At 38.8% G+C, this 24,131-nt stretch overlaps 1 long non-coding RNA gene across 1 annotated transcript in view; it reads left to right on the top strand.

Annotated features, from left to right (window-relative positions):
- LOC134757400 (uncharacterized) overlaps positions 1-24,131 on the top strand; it is a 121,917-nt gene that overhangs the window by 6,771 nt on the left and 91,015 nt on the right. Inside the window, exon 3 of the long non-coding RNA XR_010131288.1 lies at positions 12,300-12,352. This is a non-coding gene — a long non-coding RNA (uncharacterized lncRNA). The remainder of the gene's footprint in view (positions 1-12,299; positions 12,353-24,131) is intronic.

Below are 24,131 nucleotides of genomic sequence, written 5' to 3'. Positions count from 1 at the left end.
GCACCTTTTTGAAAAATTTGCTTATTCAAGTTTTGTTAATGTTCAATTGTGTGTTTAAGTGGCACTTAACACTTACTGACTGCTTATTGTTCTAAGCTCCATAAGTGGATATATTTAATCTCTGAAAATTGGAGGGATTTCTTTTACCATTGATGAAACAGAAGCATCTAGAATTTAGCTTGCCCAAAGTTATACAGCTAGAAGTTACAACTGGAATGCAAACTCTGGGGTTCTAGCCCTAGACTCCATTGGTCTTTAATCACTGTGTTTTACTTCCTCAGTATTTAATTCTCAATAAGTAAAACCAAGGATATAAAACTCTTGAATTCCCTCTTCATGTTTTGTTACTGTGTGTAGACAGTGTATTTTCTGTAGCTAAACAATTTTTTTTTACCAAGTTTTACACACAACATTTTTAAGAAAAGAATGTTACTTTTCTGTGGTTTTATGGTGATGCTTACCAATAAAATGGAATGGTAACTTGCTGTGGATCCAGGTTATTCTTTAGATAGTAGAGTTTGTCAAGGCAATACTTTTTTTTCTGAATTAGGAAAAGAGAACCTCTCTGGGTAGATGAATTAGAAAAAGGTAACTTCTGAAAGTGGATACAGCCTGATGGGCACATGGCTTGCTGTCTTTGTGGGTCTCTGTCCAAGAAAGCATGACAGACAAGGCCTTGTGCTAGAATACACCCCCTGGACAGGATAACACATTGATTGGAAGAGTGCTGGCTGGATTTCAGTCTCCTTTGCCCTTCTTGGCTCAGAGCTTTTGTGTAAGGTATGCATTGCATGACCATTAGACTCCTCTCAGGATCTTATCACAAGCTTTCTAGCTAAACTATTTTGTATAGAGATGGAGTTTCACTGTGTTGCCCAGGCTGGTCTCAAAGTAGCCTCAATCCATATTCCTGCCTTGGCCTCTGATATGGTTTGGCTCTGTGTCCCCACCTAAATCTTATGTCGAATTGTAATCCTCACATGCGGAGGGAGGTGATTGGCTCATGGGGGCAGATTTCCCCTCTACTGTTTTTCTGACAGAGTGTTCTTATGAGATCTAATGGTTTCCCCCCCTCACTCTCTCTCTCCTGACACCATGTAAGATGTGCCTTGCTTCCCCTTCTCTTTCTACCATGATTGTAAGTTTCCTGAGGCCTCCCCAGCCATGTGGAACTATGAGTAAATTAAACCTCCTTTCTTCATAAATTACTGGGTCTGAGGTAGTTCTTTATAGCAGCGTGAAAATGGACTAATACACTCTCTCAAAGTGCTGGGATTACAGTTGTGAGCCACTGTGCCTTGGCCTAAAACAATTTTAATTGTAACAGTGGCAGAAATGCTAGTTGTCTGTCAACAAACAATTGTCTTTGTGTTGACAGAGCCTCCAATTGTTGGTCAGACACACAGACACTCAGAATGAAGACTGAAGCATCCCTTATAGCTAGGTGTAGCCCTGTATAGAATTGTTCTGTGACAGCTTTGAAGAAATTTCTTAAATGATAGCTGGTACCTGTCTCTTACCCTTCTTCCTCCCTTTTCCTTGATTCTGCTGCTTGCAACATTGATGAGCCTGAATCACTAGCTTGTACTATGAAGATAAGAACTATACCATAGAGATAAGCAGCAGAAAACTGGATGTCTTCTGGTACCTGATGGCAAGCCACCATACAAGCCCTATGTTCCCTACATTTTATGCAGAAGAGACAAGGTTCTTTGTTTAAATCACTTTTTTTTGTATTAACATTTACATAACAATTTATATTTTTCAAAGTAAATTCATGTAGTTACTTTCTTTAACTTTTATTCTTGTGGGTACATAGGTGTATATATGGGGTACATGAGATATTTTGATACAGGCACACAGTGTGTGATAATCACATCAGGGTAAATGGGGCATCCATCACCTCAAGAATTTACCATTTCTTTGAGTTACAAACATTCCAATTATACTTTTAATTATTTTAAAATGTACAGTAAATTATTGTTAACCATAGCCTATTGTCATATCAAATATTAGATCTTATTCATTCTATCTACTTGCATTTTTGTACTCATTAACCATCCCCACTTTCCTTCCCTCTCCCACCCTCCACTACCTTTCCTAGCCTCTGGTAATGATCATTCTACTCTCTATCTCCATGAGTTGAATCGTTTTAATTTTTAGCTCTCACAAATGAATGAGAGCATGTGAAATTTGTCCTTCTATGCCCGCCTGATTTCACTTAACATACTGTCCAGTTCCATCCATGTTGTTGCAAATGACAGAATCTTGGCCGGGTGTGGTGGCTCATGCCTGTAATCCCAGCACTTTGGGAGGCTGAGGCGGGTGGATCACGAGGTCAGGAGATGGAGACCATCCTGGCTAACACGGTGAAACCCCGTCTCTACTAAAAACATAAAAAATTAGCCGGGCGTGGTGGCAGGCACCTGTAGTCCCAGCTACTTGGGAGGCTGAGGCAGGAGAATGGCGTGAACCCGGGAGGCGGAGCTTGCAGTGAGCCGAGATGGCGCCACTGCACTCCAGCCTGGGTGACAGAGCAAGACTCCATCTCAAAAAAAAAAAAAAAAAAAAAAAAAAAAAAATTGACAGAATCTTATTCTTTTTTAATGGCTAAATAGTATTCAGTTTTGTATATGTACCACTTTTTCTTTATCCATTCATTTAATGATGGACACTTAGGTTGCTTCCAAATCTTGGCTATTGTGAATAGTGTTGCAGTAAACATGGGAGTGCAGATATCTCATTGATAAACCAATTTTCTTTCGAGTATGTACTAAGCAATGGGATCACATGGTAGTTCTAGTTTTAGTTCTTTGAGGAAGCTTCATAGTGGCTATAGTAGTTTGCATTCCCACCAACAGTGTATGAGGATTCCCTTTTTTCCACTTTTTTGTCAGCTTTCATTATAGCCTGGCATTTGGATAAAAGCCATTTTAACTGGAGTGAGGTGATACCTTACTGTAGTTTTGATTTGCATTTATCTGATCAATGATGTGGGGACACCTTTTCATGTGCCTGTTTGCCCTTTGTGTGTTTTCTTTTGAGAAATGTTTATTTGGGTCTTTTGCCTATTTAAAATTGGATTTAGATTTTTTTACTGTTGAATTTGAGCTGCCTATATATTGTGATTATTAATCCCTTGTCTGATGTAGTTTACAAATATTTACCCCTATTTTTAGTTGTCTCTTCACTTTGTTTCCTTTGCTCTGCAGAAGCTTTTTAACTTGATGTGATCCCATTTGTCCATTCTTGGTTTGGTTGCCTGTGCCCTTAGGGTATTAATCAAGAAATTTTTGCCCAGAACAATATCCTGGATTGTTTCCCCAATTTTTTTCTTTCAGCAATCTTACAGTTTGAGTTGTCCAATTTAAGTGTCCAATCCATTTAAGTGTCCAGTCCATTTTGGGTAGATTTTTGCATATGATGAGAGATTACAGTCTACTTTCATTCTTCTGCATATGGATATCCAGTTTTTCCAGTACAATTTATTGAAGATACTGCCTTTCCCTGATGTATGTTCTTGGCATCTTTGAAAAATGAGTTCACTGTAGATGTGTGGATTTATCTCTGCGTTCTTTCTTCTGTTCTATTGGTCTATGTGTTTGGTTTTTATTGCCAGTACTATGTTGTTTTGGTTACTATAGATAGCTCTAGTATAATTTAAAGTCAGGTAATGTGATTCTTTCAGTTTTGAAATCTCAGAATGGCTTTGGCTACTCTGGGTCTTTTGTGGTTCCACTTACATTTTAGGATTATTTTTTCTATTTCAGCACAGAATGTCATTTGGTACCTTGATTGAAATTGCATTGAATCTACAGATTGCTTTGGGTAGTATGAACATTTTAAAAAAATATTGTTTCTTGTAATCCCTGAACATGAAATATTGTTCCTTTCTTGTGTCCTTTTCAATTTCTTGTATCAGTGTTTCATCATTTTCATTGTAGAAATCTTTCACTTTTTAGGTTAGGTTTATGCCTACATATCTTATTTTACTTGTAGCTATTATAAATGGGATTATTTTCTTAATATCTTTTTCAGATTGTTCACCATTGGCATATATAAATAATATTACCAATTTTTTTATGTTGTATGTTGATTTTTGTATCCTGCAACTTTACTGAATTTATCAATTCTAATAGTTTTTTGGTGGAGTCATTACCTTTTCCAAATATAAGATACCATCTCCAAAGAAGGATAATTTACTTCTTCCTTTCCAATTTGGATGCCCTTTATTTCTTTCTCTTGTCTGATTGCTCTAGCTAGGACTTCTAGTACTATGTTGAATAACAGTGGTGAAAGTAGGTATCCTTGTCTTGCTCTAGATTTTAGAGGAAAGACTTTCAGTTTTTCCCCAGTCAGTATGATACTAGATGTGGGTCTATTGTTTATGGCTTTTATTGTGCTGAGGTATGTTCCTCTTACCTTCAGTTTTTTGAGGGTTTTTATTTTGAAGGAAAGTTGAATTTTATCAAATGCTTTTTCAGCATCAGTTGAAATGATCATATGTTTTTTTCTTCATTCTATTGATATAATGTGTCACATTGATTTTTTTTTTTTGCATAGGTTTGACCATCCTTGTATCCAAAGGGTAAATCCCACTTGGTCATGATGAATGAACTTTTGAAAGTGTTGTTGAATTCAGTTTGCTAGTATTTTGAAAAATTTTGCAACAATGTTCATTAGGGAAGCTGGCCTGTAGTTTTCTTTTTTTTGAAGTATTTTTTTTCTTTTTTTGGCTTTTGCATTAGGGTAAAAATGATCTTGTAGAATAAGTTTGGGAGTGTTCCCTCCTCCTCTATTGTATGGAATGGTTTGAGTAGGAATGGGTATTAGTTCTTTAAATGTTTGATAAAATCCAGCAGTGAAGCCATTAGGTTTTAGCCTTTTCTTTGCTGGGAGACTATTAAAGTTTAGATCTTATTACTTGTTACTAGACTATTCAGGTTTTGAATTTCTTCATGGCTCATCTTTTTATGTTGTATGTATCTAGGAATTTATACATTTCTTCTAGGTTTTCTAATTTATTGACATTTAATTGTTCATTTTTATGATCCTTTAAATTTTCTGCACCTGTCTTTCTTTCTCCACTTTCCCTTAAGGCCAGTAACTCTTAGATTTGCCCTTTTGAGGCTATTTTATAGATCTCGTAGGTGTGCCTCATTTTTTAAAATTCTTTTTTGTCTCTTCTAACTGTATTTTCAAATAGTCTGTCTTCAAGCTCACTAATTCTTCTGCTTGATAAATTCTGCTTTTGAGACTGATGCATTCTTCAGTATGTCAACTGAATTTTTCAGCTCCAGAATTTCTGCTTGATTAAAAAATTTCAATCTGTTAAATTTATCTGATAAGATTTAGAATTCTTTCACTGTTACTTTGAATTCCTTTGAGTTCCCTTAATATAGCTATTTTGAATTCTCAGTCTGAAAGGTCACATATCTGTGTCACTCCAGGATTGGTCCTTGGTGTCTTATTTAGCTCATTTGGTAAGGTCACATTTTCCTGGATGGTCCATGATGCTTATGGATGTGCATCATTTATCTGGGCACTGAAGAGTCAGTTGTTTGTTGTAGTCTTCACAGCCTGGGCTTGTTTGTACCCATCCTTCTTGGGAAGCCTTTCTAAGTATTTAAAGGGAATTGAATATTTTGATCTAACTCTTTGGTCACTGCGGCTGTATCTGCATTAAGAGGCACCCCGAGCCCAGTAATGCTGTGACTCTTACAGACTTAAAGGGTACCAACATTGTGTTCTTGGGTAAGATCTAGGAGAATTCCCTGGATTACCAGGCAGAGACTTGTGTTCTCTTCTCTTACTTTCCTCCAAACAACAGATTCCCTCTCTCTGTGCTGAGCTGCCTTGTGCTGGGCAAATGGTGACACAAGCACCCTTGTGGCCACCACCACTGGGACTGTGCTGAGTCGGTCCCAAAGCCAGCACAGCACTGGGTTTTGCCCAAGGCCTGTGGTGACCACTGCCTGACTACTGCCAATGTTCATCCAAGGCCCAAGACTCTTTAGTTAGCAGATAGTGAATCCAGCCAGGCTTGTGCCCTTCCATTCAGGGTGATGAGCTTCCTCTACCCCAACTCAAGGCAGGTCTAGAAATACCATCTCAGAGCCAGGGCCTGGAGTTGGGAACCTGAGGACTCTACTTGGTTCTCTATTCTACTGTGGCTAAGCTGGCACGTGTGAGCCTCTTTCCCATTCTTCCCTCTCCTTTCCTTACACATAAGAATTCTCTCCCTCTGGCCCCTACTTCCTCGGGCCCATGGCAGGCACTGCTTGACTACCACCAATGTTCATTCAAGCCCCAAGGGCTCTTTAGTCAGCTTGTGATGAATGCTACTAATGGTACTGGGTTTCTCCCTCCAGGGTAGATCCACAGATGCCACACAGAAGCCAAGGCCTAGAACTGGGGACCCCAGGAACCTGCTTGGTGTTCTACTTCACTGTAGCCATTCTGGTAGCCAAGCTGCAGGACAATGTTCGCTTTACTTCATCCTCTCCTTTCCTAAAGCAGAAGGAGTCTCTCACCACAGCTGGGAATGTGCTGGGTCACACCTGAAGCCAGCACAGCTAGCCCTAGTTCTCACCCAAAGCCCATTGAGAACTGCCCATATACCACTGATGTTTATTCAAGGCCCAAGGGCTCTTTGGACAGCAAGTGATGAATCCTGCCGGGACTGGTTTCTTCCCTTCAAGGTAGCAGGTTCCATTCTGGCCCGGAAGGTGCCTAGATAAGTCTTCTGGGAGCTAGGTCCTGAAATAGAGCACCCTTCCTGGCACCTTATTCTACTGTGGCTGGACTGGTAGCCAATTTGCAAGACAAAGTCCTCTTTATCCTCTCTCTCCTCCTCCTCAAGCATAAGGGAAGTGTCTCTCCATGAGCTGTGAGCTGCACTGCCTTGGGTTGGCAGAGGAGTGATGCAAGCACTCCCTTGGCCACCTGGCGGCTAATACCTCACTAGGTCATGTGCATCCGAAGTTCACTGGCTGCAAGCCCAGCACAGCAGCAGGACTTGCCCAGGAATTGTAGTCCTTGTGGCCTATACCAACTTTCAAGTTTATTGAGGTCTCCAGAGCACGTTATCCTGTGGTGGTGAGCCTTGTCAGAACTCAGGCTCTGACGGCTGGGATGGGCAATTGCTTTCTGGCTAGGGCTGGTTTAAGTGCTCCCTCCATGGGTACACTTAAAGTAGAAGTAGAATTGGTGGGGAAAACCCACTGGGCAAGTTCAGTTTTCTAATTGGCCCGTGTTGCTTTCTGCTGTGACAAGGCAGCACTGAGTTCTGAAGAAAAGTCCCTTAATAGCTGTGCTCTGCCTCCCAGAAGCACACAGATTTTCTCTCCATGCCACATAGCTGCTTTTGGAATGGGGCAGAAGGTGTATCAGCAGTTCAAAGCTGTCTTTCCTACCTTCTTTAGGGCTTCTTTCCTTGATATGATGTTAAAACCAGATACTGTGATCTCTCACCTATTTTTGGTTGTTGTGTGGATAAGTTGCTCAATTTGGTGTTTCTGCAGGGGAAGCATTTGCTGGAGGGTTTTGTTTGCCCACCTTACTCTGCCTCCCCCATGTCAATTCTTTTCTTTCATCAGAATTGGTTGTATTTTTCTTTCCCAAGTCTCACAAAGTTTGACTTGGTCAAGGCAATTGTATTTTAGCCTTTAGGACTGAGGTTCGTTGCTGCATACTCACTTATATTGCTGCCTGCTCTCATTTCTTAAGTCAACTCTATTGCAATCTGTGGCTACTGATTACTAGAACTGAGAAATTACAAAGTCAACTTTTTAGTGGTTGGTGGATGTTGTTATAGCCTCATTTGTTCATTTGCTCACTCATTCAACAAACTTTAATACAATTAAGCTTAATTCTAAAACCTAATTCATTGCCTATGATTCTGTATTAGTCTGTTCACGTTACTATAAAAGATTACCTGAGGCTGGGTAACTTAAGAGACTTAATTGGCTCACAGTTCCGCAGGCTGTGCAGGAAGTATGGTACCAGTATCTGCCCCTACTGAAGTCGCAGAAAGCTTACAATCATGGCAGGAGGTGAAAGGTGAGCAGGCATATCAAATGGCAAAAATGGGAGGAAGAGAGAGAAGGGAGGTGTCACACACCTTTAAACAACCAGATCTCGTGTGAACTCATCACCAAGGGAATGGCACTAAGCCATTCATAAGGGATCTGCCCCCATGATCCAAACACCTCCTACCAGTCCCGTCTCCAACACTGAGGATTGCATTTCAACATGAGAGTTTGGAGGGGACAAATATCCAAATTATATTATTGATACTATGATATTATCTAACTCTGCTTCTACTTTACACAAACCCTTTCCTTTCATCTCATATCTTTGTTCCAATTATCTTTTCACAGGTAGTTATGAAGTCAGTTCATAAACACCCACATTATAACTAGTGAGTCATGCAAACAGTTGATGTTCTTGGCCTTGCCTAGCTTTACTTAGCTCTGAGGCTTACAACCTCTATCACATCTCTTATGGAAGCCATTGTGGATTTTGGGGAACAGATACATTCAGAGTAGAAGGGAAAATGCCACGGAAAGCAGAAGTAGAGTGTGTGTGGCGGGGAACCCACTGGGCAAGTTGTTTTCTAAAGGCCAACTTCTTCCCTCCCTCTTCAAAGCCATTATCATCGCTTACTCAATTTCATGATGTAGCCTCTTATCCATTTGCCTTTTCTTCCTCTCCAGGCCAGTTTATATTGAACAACTGTGGAATTCTTGTACCTTATACTGTATTTATAACTTGGATCTTTAAGAGTCTAATAAAAAAAAATTGGTTATAACCCAAACTGAAAATGCTAGACACTGTTTACAGTTGAACTCTTGGTACTGGGACTACTGTTGCTGACTATGGATTATTCTCATGTCTCAGTTCTAATTCCTCCCAAGTGCATGGATGTGGTTTCTCTGTGCAGTTTGTGCCATGCATATGCAATGGCACCAGCATTAAACAGGAGCCATTGACATCTTAGCCATTGTTGATTTAAAAAAGTGACACTTTCCTAGCAGATGTTCTAACAAAACTATTTTACTATAACTTTCTGTAGAGGGATATATGTCTTGAGTAAGGAGCTCATAGGGGCAAGTGGTGATGACCTTGAGTATTGCATTTTGAGGATGTGGGTAATAGCTGGTAAAAACATATCCACGTTTATAATAACCAGATTAAAAATCCCTAGAGAGCTATATACAATTGATATTATCAGCACAAGTCAATTTATGACTTTGATCTCACTGTATTAATTCTAACACTACTTAATATGTTTACAAAAGAAGAGCATTAATTTTAAATACACATACTCAAAACACATATACATCAGATCTCAATTATACCAGGAAGATGCACACTCAATGGAAGCTTTAACCTAAGCAACACTTCTTCCCTGTGGTGGTTCTATAGCATTTGTCACCATAGATGCTATAAAATGGTTGCTCTATAGCATTTATTCCCCACAGGAAAGGGTGAATAAACTTGGCATAAGAAATTTCCAAAATCTTGTTATTGGGCAACAACCCCACCAATGGGGTTCTTATTTTTCTTAAAGCAGACCCTCTTTGAGTTCTTCCTTCTGGCGACAGCTTGGGAAGTGCAGACTGACTTATTCATGTACACTCTGTTGGTAACCACATGCCTAGCAATCTGTCTCCTCTCCATCACTATTGGCTGAAAAATTTTAAAGATAACCTCTTCTGTTTACTGTTAGTTCCATTTTGAAAAATTGAGGGGGGAGTTTTATACTTCTTGCTAGTGAATAGGGAAAAGAGTAAAATTGATGAAATAAAACCTGAAATGCAAAACCATTATTTAAAATAAAGTCAATTTTTAATAACCCGTTAATCCATCACTCTTGGTGTCGTACTCAATGGTTTTAGAATGCACTGAACAAATGTATGAACACAGTTGAAAGAAAAGACAAACCATCTATTTGGGTTATGCTAAAGAAATTATCTTCGAGTTAACATAGGGTTAAGATTAGTTTGACAGTCCTGACAGTTTACATTTCTAATTGATTCAAAATACAAATTTGCAATTTGCCTCTTATTCATTCCTTCTTATAGCCTGAATTTTCCACTCAGAAATTCAAATGTAAAGTAGTGTATTGTTTCTCCCAACTCTGATTTTTTTTTTCCCCCATGGTAATTCCTCTACGCTTCAAAGAGCTAACTCCCAACTGACCTTTTAGGATCAGTGTGCCCCTTGTAAAGTGGGATCTATCTGTGTGGCTAATTTCCCCTGCCATCTTGCAAAATCCAAGATTTATTTTGAGACAGTCTCGCTGTGTCGCCCAGGCTGGAGTGCAGTGGCGCGATCTCTGCTCACAGCAACTTCTGCCTTCTGGGCTCAAGTGATTCTCCTGCCTCAGCCTGCTGAGTAGCTGGGACTAAGGCACGTGTGACCTTGCCCAGCTAAATTTTTGTATTTTATTTTTTAGCAGAGACAGGGTTTCACTGTGTTAGCCAGGATGGTCTTGATCTCCTGACCAAATGATCCACCTGCCTCAGCATCCCAAAGTGCTGGGATTACAGGCGTGGGCCACCGTGCCTGGCCATTTTATATTTAAAATCTCTATAAGTCCTTATGGCACCTAGCCTAGTGACTTACACATAACATTCATATATGTATCAAATTACATTTAAACTCCTGTCTTCCTCAGAATGTGAAAAGTCATTAAGTGTGGCAGTGATTTATTTTTTTGTCCTTCTAGAAAAGTGACTTATTGAGTTAAAAGTTCTAATTCATTGTCTTTTTAGTCATATTCCCGTTTCTTCCCTCTTAAGTATTTATTTATAGGTACTGAGTTATCTTTATATTTTTCATCATGCATCTTCCTTTTCTATATAAATACATATATGTTACTATCTATTCCAGAATTTCTATTTACAAGTTTTCGCCTTTTGAAACTAATGTTAATATTGGAAGTAGACAGTCACTGATAATCCCATTTTCAGAATATCCCCTGCCCAGGGGAAGCCTATGGGGCTGGTGACATTTCCCTACAGCGATTTCACTTTCTTGGATTCCCTGGGTGTAATACAGATTAACATAGATGACATGAGGTGACTTAGGAAAAGTTGCCAAAGGTGAATAAAGTTATTCCTTTTTTTAATTTATTTTTATTTTTTATTTTTTTATTTTTTGAGACGAAGTCTCACTGTCGCCCAGGCTGGAGTGCGGTGGCGCGATCTCGGCTCACTGCCACCTCTCACTCCCAGGTTCAAGCGATTCTCTTGCCTCAGCCTCCCGAGTATCTGGAATTAGATGTGCCTGCCACCAAGCCCGGCTGATTTTTGTATTTTTAGTAGAGATGGGGTTTCACCATGTTGGCCAGGCTGGTCTCAAAGTCCTGACATCAAGTGATCTGCCCATCTCTGCCTCCCAAAGTGCTGGCCAAATAAAGTTATTCTTATGTCTACTCTTAGGAAACAGTTTTATCACCTCTTATGCCTACTCTTAGAAAAAGGTTTTATCACCTTGTTTTTATTCCTCTGACCACTGTGAGGTTTAGTTTAAACATTTAGCTACGTTGCACTAAACTACCCAAATGTGAGGTTTCTCAAATATCAAGTAGATAGCAGTTTTCAATACTTTCCAAGCTGTTTTCTGCTGCAGTGCCTCCTTCCCACCATTTTCCCTTCTGGCGAATTGCCACTATGCCCTTTGGTATAGTGCTTCTAGTTTTTGACACAGCTCCTTACTCAGTAGGATCACCTTTAGAGCAGTTTTTTTTTTTTACATGATTTTCCTCTTCCTTCTCCCCTCTATGCTTTCCCAAATGTATGAATGTACTGATTTGAAGACACACCTGCCCACTCCTTCCTGATGACTTTAGACCTTTGAGGAAATGTGTTTTATCTTTTTCCATTGAAAATTTAATATGACTGTGTGTGGTGGGCAGTAGCTAGAGACCAAAAAAAGGTTTACAGATAAGCGACTAGAAGAGGAAAAGATTACACATGGAGGAAGTACATAGACAGAACTAACAGAATTGTTAATTCTCATCCTTATATATGTGTAATTTATACACAATTTCCTTTGAACTTTTCGCCTCTGATGCGTGTATAGCAAATACCTAATTTTCCTTGGAGAGTCAATCTGTAAAGTTTGCAGCTAGTGTTTCAGCAGGTCTTAAAATGTGGGTCTAGCCAATTTAACTTCTTGAATTGTACATTTAAGTGTACACTTAAAACATTTTGTTGGCTCATTAGGTGAGGTTAAAGGCAACTTCCCAAAGCTATTGCCATAGAGACTGTTTTCTGTTTTTATTCTAGAAGGATTTGCTGCATTCAGAATTTGCTACCTGGGCTTCTCATCCAATTTAAAGGTAGGCATTGTGAATAATTTTATTGCTGTGCCTGAAATTATAAATTAATGTCAGCTAATAGACTCTGTGATTTATTGGACATAGCTCAGCAACATCACTCCTTTTATTTTATTGAAGTCAATTTTGTTAAGCTCTACTAAGGCTCTTGGAGTCACTCTGGGGGGTAGCATTAACCAAATTGTAAATTCAGAGTAAATCCATTGAGTCACAGTGTATTGGCTTATTATTGAGGTGTAAGAACGATGGTGAAAATGAGTATTTTGTCAACATCTGACATCTAACAGATTTTTGCTGAGCTGAGTAGCAAAATACCATGTCTAAATCTTGGATAAGCCCTGTCTCCCCAATGAGGCTTTTATATATTCCTGCTCTGTTGGTTTCTCATATCAAGTTAAGTTAATGGGTATTTATTCATCACCCTCTTACATGTACAGCAGAGTTACGCTAGGGATAGGTCCAAAGAACAGAGATGTTCCTGTCCTAATCCACTTGATGTCAACCAAGAATGTAAGCTCCACCAAATGGGGACTGTTGTCTTTTTTTGCTTATATTTCCAGTGTTCAGAGCATGCTAGATATTTAGTAACCCTCATTAATAGATAAAGTTAAATAACTTAATCTTTGGTGAACCAAAATATTCTTTATTAAGAAGTGCTCCAAACATGAAAGTGTATTTTTTTTTCAACCACTGTTTTTTAGAATCTGACATTAGAGCATGTGGTAGGGTTGGAGTAGAAGTTGGGTAGAGGCTGCTTCTGCTAATCACTGGCACATGGGTTTGTGGACCCAGGGTTTGTGTGTCCCAAGGGTTATGAGTAGATTGAGAGTGGGGTTGAGAGTCTGGATGCCATTTAGTATGTGAGCTTCATCCATGGAGGCTCAAGGTGTGTTTCAGGACATAGCTGCATAGTGTCAGCACTGGCGAGAACTGCTTTAGGTTCCAAGTATCCTCTATGAACATTATGATAGGAGGCTGTATGGCTCTGCCTGGCACTTGGAACAGTGGGGAATTTACAACTTCATAGGCAGATAATTTCATGTTTGAACTGCTTTGAGTATGGACAATTTTTAGACTGAGGTAAAATGTCTGCTTATTCATCCTAATTACACTCCCTAAAAAGTACTTATGTCTATTCTTTTTCTCTTAGGGTATAATTTTAAACATCATTATTATACCTCATTCTATCTCCCTTTTCCTGGACTTCTTGCTAATAAAGTAAATGTTTGCAAATAGTATTTCTTAGATTGCATGTTTCACATAGGTCATGATTTCTTGATACTTCACTGTCATAGTACCATAGTCTCTAGTTTCTATACATTACTTTTTCTTTGACTTGAGGTATATCTTCCATATAATAGAATGCACAAATCTTAAGTGTATAGTTTGATACATTTGACAATAGTATATACTTCTGTAACTACCATCTCAATCAAGATATAAAACATTTCATCATTCCAGAAAATTCCCTATGCTCCTTTCCAGGCAACCTTCCCAGAGGGAGCTACTGTTCTATCAGCATAGACGAGTTAGGCCTTTTCATGGACTTCATACTAGTGGAATTAAACAGCGCACACTCTTTTGCTCAACTTTTATTTTTTTTTAGATCACCTATGTTGTTTTATCAGTAGTTTGTTCCTTATTAGTGATGAGTAGTATTTCATTGTATAAATACCCTCGTATTTGTTTTTCTCTTTTCATCTTGATGAATGTGTATATGTGTTAATCTTTACATTAGATTTCCATAAACATCTGACTTAATGTAAACTAGAGAAAGACTACTATTTCTTTTTTTTTGCCTTCTACTTCTGCTAATGTAACTGATAAGGTTTTGGCTGTGTTCCCACCCAAATCTCAACTTGAATTGTATCTCCCACAATTCCCACATGTTGTGGGAGAGACCCTGGGGGGATAATTGAATGGGGACCTGTCTTTCCTGTGCTATTCTCATGATAGTGAATAAGTCTCACAAGATCTCATGGGTTCAACAGGGGTTCCCGCTTTTGCTTCTTCCTCATTTTTCTCTTGATGCCGCCATGTAAGAAGTGCATTTTGCCTCCTGCCATGATTCTGAGGCCTCCCCAGCCATGTGAAACTAAGTCCAATTAAGCCTCTTTTTGTTCCCAGTTTCAGGTATGTCTTTATCAGCAGTGTGGAAACGAACTAATATAGTAATCCAGGATTGCATTAGTTATTGCAGTATCTTTATTACACTGTTTACATGATAATGGCTTGATAAAAGCAGGGCTTTACAGAAAGATTGCTCTAGATTCAAATTCCAGATTCACCTTTTATAGTCTGTAGGACATAGGGGAAATTATTTTATGTCTGTTTCTCTATAAAATGGGAATAATATCAATGCTTGGGACTCTCTGATGCCTGTGGTTAGGAGCTTAAGTCATTCAGTAAATATTAGTTCCTACTGACACCTCACCTGCTTTTGTATTGGAATTGCAATCTATGAGGGTGTACTACAGTTGCTGTACCATTGCTCTTCTATACTCATACATTTTTATAAACTCATGTGCCAGATTTATACATTTATCGTATTCATTTTCATGTAATCCAATACATCATTCATCCTATTGAGACCAACTGACTCTACTTGATCAACCTGCAGAGTTGCCATCTGCATCACCTTTGTCATCTATGGGTTTGGTAAAGATTATCCATGTCCTCATCGAAGTCACTCTTAATATTTGAACAGAACCAAGGGCAGATTTCTTTAGCATAAAATTGACAACCACCCATTAGTTTGAAATTGATCTAGTAATCAATACTGTTTGGGAACTGTTGTGCAGGCAGTTTCAAATCTGCTGAACCATATTTTTCAGTTATCTTTTTTCAAGATGTCAAAAGATAGAATTCTACAAACCTACAGGATTCAAAGGCTTTGGAAATTCTGCAAACATAGAAAGTAACTTATAACCACCTTATTTGAATAAGTCTTTAGTTCATCTATTAAAATATTCTGAAATAATATTTTAATAATTGACTTCATAATTTCAAATTTTTACAAGGTAATCCTTAATTTACTGTACAGAGATGTTATACAACTTGTTGAAAAATATTTCAGAACAAACCCACAACAGAAATTTAGTGATGTTTAATATTCTATAATTTAACCATATTTTTCACCTGTACTTTGTTTTTGACTTATGTGCAAAATCAGTAGCTTTCTTGATTTTTATGAATAAAATTACACTAGATTCTTTCCTTGCATTATTTCTAGAATAATTTCAAAATACTGTTCAGATCCAACCAAAATAAAGATTAAATAATAATCTAAATATGATATACTTTCTAAATATGCTATCCTATCTTGATTTTCAAAAGTATTTTGGTTGATCTGGACAACCCCCACAACTGGTGTGTATTTATCTAAAAAATATGTGGTTTGTTTTCAGTGGCTTTTCTCATTCTTGAGCATGAGAACTACACATGTGATTTATAAGGACCCTTGATATAGAAACTATTGTTCAAAATTTCTTTCTACTTTGAAAACTAAAGACCATTTAGTTCACGTAACAGAAAAAGGTGGCTGGGCACGGTGGCTCATGCCTGTAATCCCAGCACTTAGGGAGGCCAAGGTGGGTGGAGCACCTGAGGTCAGGAGTCGAGACCAGCCTGGCCAACATGGTGAAACCTTGTCTCTACTAAAAATACAAAAAATTAGCCAGTCATGGTGGTGGGCACTTGTAATCCCAGCTACTTGGGAGGGTGAGGCAGGAGAATTGCTTGAACCTGAGAGGCGGAGGCTGCAGTGAGTTGTGAGTTGAGATTGCACCACTGCACTCCAGCCTGGGTGATAGAGTGAGACTCTGTCTCAAATTAAAAAAAAAAAAAGAGAAAAAGGTAAGTTGACTTGGAAGTTCCTTGAGGGCAGGGGCCATCCCATATCTTTTACTCTCTTCCTTATTAGCATTATGCTTTGCACATCATAGGAACACAATAACATTTTACTAACTTGAATCAGAATTAAGTTCTGATTGGCTTTTCATACATATAATGTGCATTTCACATTAGAAATATATTCAGTAGTACATAATCATACTTATTAAACATCTACTTAAATATTTCAGTATTTTGAAAATGTCAAAGGAGGAAAGGGTTTCTTCTGTAATTTTGTAGTTGGCAATGCTATGCTATTTACGATCACTAAAAGGAACAACCAGGAGGATGACATCTGCAAAAAACTTTACATATAATCAGATTCTCTTAAAAGATACTCAAATGATTAAATTTTCTATATAAGTTCCCATCAGAACAATCTTATGTGGCAATTAGAAAGCAAATCGCAATATAAACTTATATGAAGATTTTTTAATATTTGCATTCCTTGGAAAGGTGATAACTTACAAGGAGGAATGTCCTTGGGCTGAGTCCTTAATCTGCATTCATTAGATGATCATTATTTATTGCCCTGTTTATTGGACTTCACAGTCACCTCGTGGTGATTGATTCATTCCTTCATTTAAAGAAGATTACTGTATTCACTTAGAAAGCCTACCAATACTTGTCTTTAAAAGGCCTTCAAAATTACACTTTTCTGGTCCCTTGTCTGTGTATGGGGGTGTGTGTGTAAGGAAAAGTGAACATAATGAGGAAAGAACTAAGTACAATTTGTTTATCATTATCCTTACACATTGACAACGTAACTGCAGTGAACTTCAAGGCTAGAGCTTTAGCATGAACTATTTTTGGTGGTGGTGGGGGGGTTATTGAATTTGAAGAAGCTTTGAGAGAGATGTCTGTTTACATGTGAGTTAGGCTGGCAGATAAATCAGATTCTAACACCAAATTTAATACCAAGAAGTATAATAAGGATTTGTGATGTTTCCTTGAGGACCCAAGGTCTATAAACCAATGAATGCTTTACAATGAGACATAAATATAGCATATAAAACATGCAGTGATTTCACAGAGGAAAATCTTGGTGTGTTTGAGGTTTGATGGTGGTAAAAGAAAAATACTTGATCTTACCAAGTTTAGGTGAAGATGGCTTTATTTTTAAAATGTTAATAAGGTTCACCTTTACAGCCTTAATTGGGCTGCAGCTATTACTGGCCTAGAAAGCGGGTAGCAATTGAGGGCAGCAACTGAGGGCTAGAGTGACTTCTCTTAAGGGAGGGGAAGTCCTGTGGCTCCTTGCTTAAGATCTGGCTCCTTTACTGAGAATTGTCTGCATTTGTAAATGATGGGACCAGGGAGAAATTCACTTAAGACATGACCAGGAGAATGTTCTGAAATAAAATGAAAAAAAAAAAAAACCCAAATGAATAATTTATGATTGAGCCTCATCCTAAATTCTCATTTTTTAGAGGAACACATGAGTGATCTGTCAGGGATGAGCCACTCTTCTTGAGGTGCCAATCTCAGTTGTGTTGACATGACAAAAGCATTTGCAAGCCCAGTGCATTTTTCAAGCTCAACATTATTCATTCATTTTCCTGAAGATCTGCATAGTAAGTCATGGCCAATTTGCTCAGCAATAGAAATGCTCTATGCATGTCCCTTTCTCCCAGGAGCCCTGACTTCAGCAAAGTTGCCTCAATAATGGCTTCGGAATCATAGTACGTGCTCAAAATCTCCACAGGCTGTGTTCTACTTCCTGCCAGCTCTCCCCCGAAATCACCAGTAGAGTCCATTGCAGGTGAAATATCTGGGCATTCCCACTTCTTCACAAGGTTCTAAAGCTTCTTCTGTTAATTGAGAGTGGATTGAGGGGAACAGAGACCTTGCCATGCTTTTTGCTAGAACCAGGAAATTACTCTGTAGTTGAAAGAATCACTGGCTAGCATCTGTTAGCTTCAGTTTGGGCTTTGGCACTGGCATTTCTAGGTTGCCTTAAATGCATAAAGAAGTAATAAAAATGGACATTCATGGAAACCAATGGTTTGTATGGGACACATTCCATTAAAAACAGGAAAAAGGGGTGGGGCGCGGTGGCTCACGCCTGTAATCCCAGCATTTTGGGAGGCTGAGGCGGGTGAATCCAGAGGTCAGCAGTTTGAGTCCAGCCTGGTCAACATGGTGAAACCCTGTCTCTACTAAAAATACAAAAAATTAGCTGGATGTGGTGGCATGCACCTGTAATCCCAGCTACTCAGGAGGCTGAGGCAGGAGAATCACTTAAACCCGGGAGGCGGAGGTTGCAGTGAGCCGAGATTGCGCCACAGCACTCCAGCCCAGGAAAGAGTGCGAGACTCCATCTCAAGAAACAAACAAAAACAAAATCCAGGAAAAAGGGATTTGTGAAGGGACTCTATTTCTGCGTGGATGAAAATAGTGTTCATGACTTATATTTTTCCTCATCTACCAGAACGCAACAAAGACCTCCATCTAAGGGACTAATCAGATTCTTTGTGATTATCATTCTCTTTAAACAGGCTTTTGAAACATAATCAAGTAGGTTTATGAAATTTATGTGCACTGTTAGCTGAGAAATATTTTGATACATTGGTGGGGGTGGGCATTGAAGAATAGGAAATGCACATAATTCTTGAATGAGAAATTCTAATTTAAGAAATCTATGCTTTAAAATTGAAAACATATGTCCAGGGATGTTTATCACAGCATTTTTTGTGTGATGCCATATAACCTGAAATAACCTGATTGTTAACCAGCAGAAGAGTGATACATAAGATTGAATATCACATAGCAATTAACGAGTGAGAGTTATAATAAGTCCATCTGGAAGATGGATAAAAAAGTACATTGCAAAGTGCTATCATAATTTAATTAAAAATGAACCAGTAAAAATCATGTGTATGGAAAAAGGTGTGAATAGATATACTCCACAATGCTAATATCAGTTACCCAAAGGGCAGGAAATGGTCAAGGTGAGAGAGAATGATGACTTTTTCTATATAAACATCTGCATGGTTTGCAGGTGTATTAGTTTGTTGGGGTGGCCATAACAAAGTACTGCAAACTGGATGACTTAAAACAATAGAAATTTTTTCTCACAGATCTGAAGGCCAGAAGTCTGAAATCAAAGTGTTGGCAGGGTTAGTTCCTTCCGGGGCTATGAGGGAGGCATCTGTTCCAAGCCTCTCCCTTCATCCCCTATCTTGTAGATGACTGTCTCCTCCCTATACTGTGTCTCTTTACATCTTCCTTCTATGCATGTCTATATCTGTGTCCAAATTCCCATTTTTGTAAGGACACTAGTCGGGCTGTATTAAAGTCCCTCCTAATGATCTAGCTTTAAGTTCATTACCTCAGTATAGGTCTGAGGCAGTGAAGTTAAAGCTAGATCATTAGGAGGGACTTTTGTACGATACTTTGAAGAAGTATCGTACCTCTAATGAGTCTGTGTCTCTATATAACCTGACCCATTTTTCTGGATCAAGGGAATCCTCTTCCATTGCTGCTGGCAAACTAAGTGGTTTCTAAGCCAATGTATCCTCTCCTTATCATTGTATCCTGGGATTCAGGCAGCTCAGATCTTAGATTTTTTTTCTTTTCTTAATTATTTTAGAATTGACAATTTTATGTTATGTACAACATGTTTTGGAATATGTATACACTGGAATGGCTAAATTGAGCTAATTACATCGGTACTACTTCACATATTTCTTTTTTTGTGTGATAAGAAAACTTAGTTTATACTCAGTGATTTTCAAGAATGCATAGTTATGGTCAGGGGCGGTGACTCATGCCTGTAATCCCAGCACTTTGGGAGGCCAAGATGGGCGGATCACCTGAGGTCAGGAGTTCGAGACCAGTCTGGCCAACATGGAAAAACCTCGTCTCTACTAGAAATATAAAAATTAGCTGGGCATGGTGGCATGTGCTTATAATTCCAGCTAATGGGGAGGCTGAGGCAGGAAAATTGCTGGAACCCGGGAGGTGGAGGCTGCAGTGAGCCAAGATCACAGCACTGCACTCCAGCCTGGGCGACAGAGCAAGTCTCCATCTCAAAAACAAACAAACAAAAAAACACATAGTTATTAGTAGCCACCACATTGTACAGTACATCTCTTGAACAAATTTCTCCTCTCTAATTGAAGTTTTTGTACACTTTGACCAGCACCTCCCCAGCCCTACTGGTAACCATCATTTTACTCTCTGCTTTGAATTTGGCCTTTTTAGATTTGACATATGAGATGAGGTGGTATTTGTCTTTCTGTGCCTGACTTACCTCACTAAATGTGATGTCCTCTAGGTTCATCCAAGTTGTCACAAATAGATCTTGGATTTTTTCACGGTGAGTCAAAACCAGTGGCCTCTATCTAGTGAAATAGCCCTGATGTTCCCTAGGTGGTTTCATTGCAAACAGTTTGCGCAAATACTTTGCCATGAGTCATTCCATGAATTTGTTAGCCCTGCAATTTCCCCTAACTCCCGTATAGTACCCTGCTTTTCATGTTCTCAGATCTTGGGAATATTTAGTTAGCACTGGGATTCCCTACCAAAGGATTGTTTTATTCCCAGCCCAGAACATCCTGGGCTAAATTCTGCCATGTGATCTTCCTTTTATGTGTAAGTAGCCAATTTAATAACATAGCTTTCCTAGAAATCTGTGGTTCCTATCCAAGTGACCTTGGAGGAGAGTGAGTACCTTTTCCACAGAATAACCGACGGACCAAATTTATCTGAGAAGAGGAACAAAACCCACCCTGGCCCTCCTTTCTTGTAAAATCCTACATGTTACATTTCACTGTACTCTCTTGGTTGCCATCAAATAACATAGCTCAGAGGTCATTTAAACTGACGGGCCAAATTCTCCTTTTTAGGCTGCAAAAGTCCTTCCTGCTGATGCCTGGCAGCAGCAGTCTGAGAGAGGACAGAGATGTTTGCTTTACCCAACAACTCGAGCCCTTTCAGGTCTTGGGATGAAGGATGTAATTTCAAATAAGACAAAGGAGCAGAGTTTTCAGATGAAGCACAGGCTGCCTCTATGTGTTCATTCTAATGGTGCTGACCACAGCAGTTCTGGCATTAAGGTGATCCAAGATCTAATTTACCACAGAGACAGAGAGTTACGAATAGTTTTAATGGACTGTTATCAAAGTAGTGCTAAATACGTCTGAGTGGCTTTACTTGATATACTATTCTTAAATCAGAGACACTGAGCTGGATGACGTAGTTTGAGAGATGTGTTAAAATGCATGGATGAATGTTTTGTCAAAATGGGTATGACTATAATATATTTTGCACATGGATATTTTGCACATGGAATAGTATTATGTTTATGGTGTTTTTTTCCAGTACAACTTGTACTTGGTTTCATTGTTTTTACTTCCAGGTATTCTTTCTTTTCTTTTCTTTCTTCTTTTTTTTTTTTGAGACGGAGTCTTGCTCTATAGCCCAGGCTGGAGTGCAGTGGCGCGATCTCGGTTCACTGTAAGCTGCGCCTCCCAGGTTCACGCCATTCTCCTGCCTCAGCCCTTGAGTAGCTGGGAGCATAGTCACCCGCCACCACGACCAGCTAGTTTTTTGTATTTTTTAGTAGAGACGAGGTTTCACCATGTTAGCCAGGATGGTCTCGATCTCCTGACCTCGTGACCTGCCCTCCTCAGTCTCCCAAAGTGCTAGGATTACAGGCGTGAGCCACTGTGCCCAGCCCAGGCATTTCTGAATTAACTGAATTGAGTGGGAATTCAAAATACCAAGTTAAATTTTCTCTTAATTCCTGGAGTTAGGGCATTTATGAATTCCATTGATCTATCTGCAACTTTTGTTATGTGCATGATTAACTGTAAAGGGGGTAAAGTATTACTGCTAAAATGGACACCTGGGGTGGATCTGGATAACTGTTAAAGATCCTCACTGCAAGCCAGGCACCGTGGTTCATGCCTGTAATCCCAGCACTTTGGGAGGCTGAGGCGGGTGGATCACCTGAGGTCAGGAGTTGAGACCAGCCTGGCCAACGTGGTGATACCTCATCTCTACTAAAAATATAAAAATTAGCTGGGTGTGGTGGCGTGCACCTGTAATCCCAGCTACTCCGGGAAGCTGAGACATGAGAAGAGAATCACTTGAACCCGGGAGGCAGAAGTTGCATTGAGTTGAGATCACGCCATTGCACTCCAGCCTGGGTGACAAAAGCGAAACTTGGTCTTAAAAAGACAAAACAACAACAACAACAACAAAAAACCTCACTGCAGGAGAGTCAAGATAAAGATTACGTACTTAGTTAGTATGATGGCTACTTTATCTAGTGGAAAAGCCAAACTGAGTTTAAGACCACTTGCTTCTTGGTTCATTACTGTATTTCTAGGAAGAGTTGGGCCCTGCCATTGAGTTTCGGTATTTGGTTATAGTGCTCTTGTGTCTCACATGAAAGAGTTCAGCTGGATAAACAATCTGTTTTTATGGCCGCAACGTGAAATAGAAAAGTTTAAGTATTTCTTCTGTTTATGCTGTCTGTATACAAAGTGGTAGAATCTGTGAAGCCTCCAGTTGGTACTTGAATGGTAATGAAGCATGCAATCATATTGTTCTTATCAAGGACATGCATAAAATGGCAAACCACATGTAAATACATGTCATAAAAAAGCTGCTGTTTTAGGGCTATTTGCAAAGCTCACTGTGCCTCCATATTTGTGTTTCTGACTTTCATATTTTTTGATCTTTATAGTCTCATGGGGTTTATGTCATGGATCATGGAACTATACTGGACACCACATATGGGAGGACAAGTCCATTTGGTTCCTTATGAACCATCTTTTCATGTTCTGTATCCATATATACCCTACTTCAGATTTGGCTAAGTTCTTTAAGAGCTTATTGGTGTATCTATGATACAATATCTTTGCATTCTTCATAGTGCTTGTGGTAGGTGTTTGTGTATTTATGGAAAAAATGCAATCAAGTGTTTATTAAAAAAACTAATTTCATTATTTTAGAAATTAAATTTTTCCTCTGAAAGCCCTTTGTGTTTTAATGTAAACTTTATCCTTGTGACACTCAAAATGATGCCATAGATGGGTCACTGAAAAGACTGAAATCATCAATGCCAGTAAGAAGAGTCTCAGTTTTACTTCTAGTTTCCCTCCATCACATTATATCCCATGTATAGATATAGATATTAACACACAAACAGTGAGAACTGATCCTACTGGAAACATTTTCAGCTTACAGAGCTTTTCCAGTAAAATCCTAAGTGACTCACATTCTTTCAGCTTCCTACCTTACTATATCTTCAGATATCCTTTTAATTTCACTAAGGATTACTGATGCAAAGGAAGAAAGAAGTATTTCAACCTAACAAAGTAGTAGGTAGGAAACACAACCTTTCAGCATGATTGGTTTATATCATGGCAAAGGCCTGAGAGAAAGTTAATCTGATTGCATAGTGAAAAAGAACTAGTTGACCAACATGAATGAAATACAGAGTACTTCTCTCATAAGGTAAGCACCAGAGAGCAAGTATTCAGTTTGTTTCATTCATTACTTTATTCCTATAACTTAGAGCAGTGTACGTAGTTGGTTCTTAACAAATGTTTAATGATTGAATGAATACTAATGTGATAGAATTTTGGTATCCAGTCTATTAGATGAAGAAAAATTTTTTAGTCCAATCTCCAGAAAATGGAGATAACTACCTCTCCTATTTTGGTTAAGAAACAATAATTTTATATTGAAATTGAATAATTTTATATTAAAATACAAAATAATAATGTTTAATCTGACAATTGGAAGATTCCTTAATGAATAATCTCATACCTGTTGATTAAATCCCTTTTAAGCTTTTAATTTTGAGATAACTGCAGATTCATGTAGAGTTGTAAGAAATAATATAGAGGTTCCATGTACCCTTTTCTCAAGTTTC

Source organism: Gorilla gorilla, chromosome 17, assembly GCF_029281585.2.
Source record: "Gorilla gorilla gorilla isolate KB3781 chromosome 17, NHGRI_mGorGor1-v2.1_pri, whole genome shotgun sequence".
NCBI lineage: Eukaryota > Metazoa > Chordata > Mammalia > Primates > Hominidae > Gorilla > Gorilla gorilla.
This window is presented reverse-complemented; position numbering and strand designations above follow the sequence as displayed.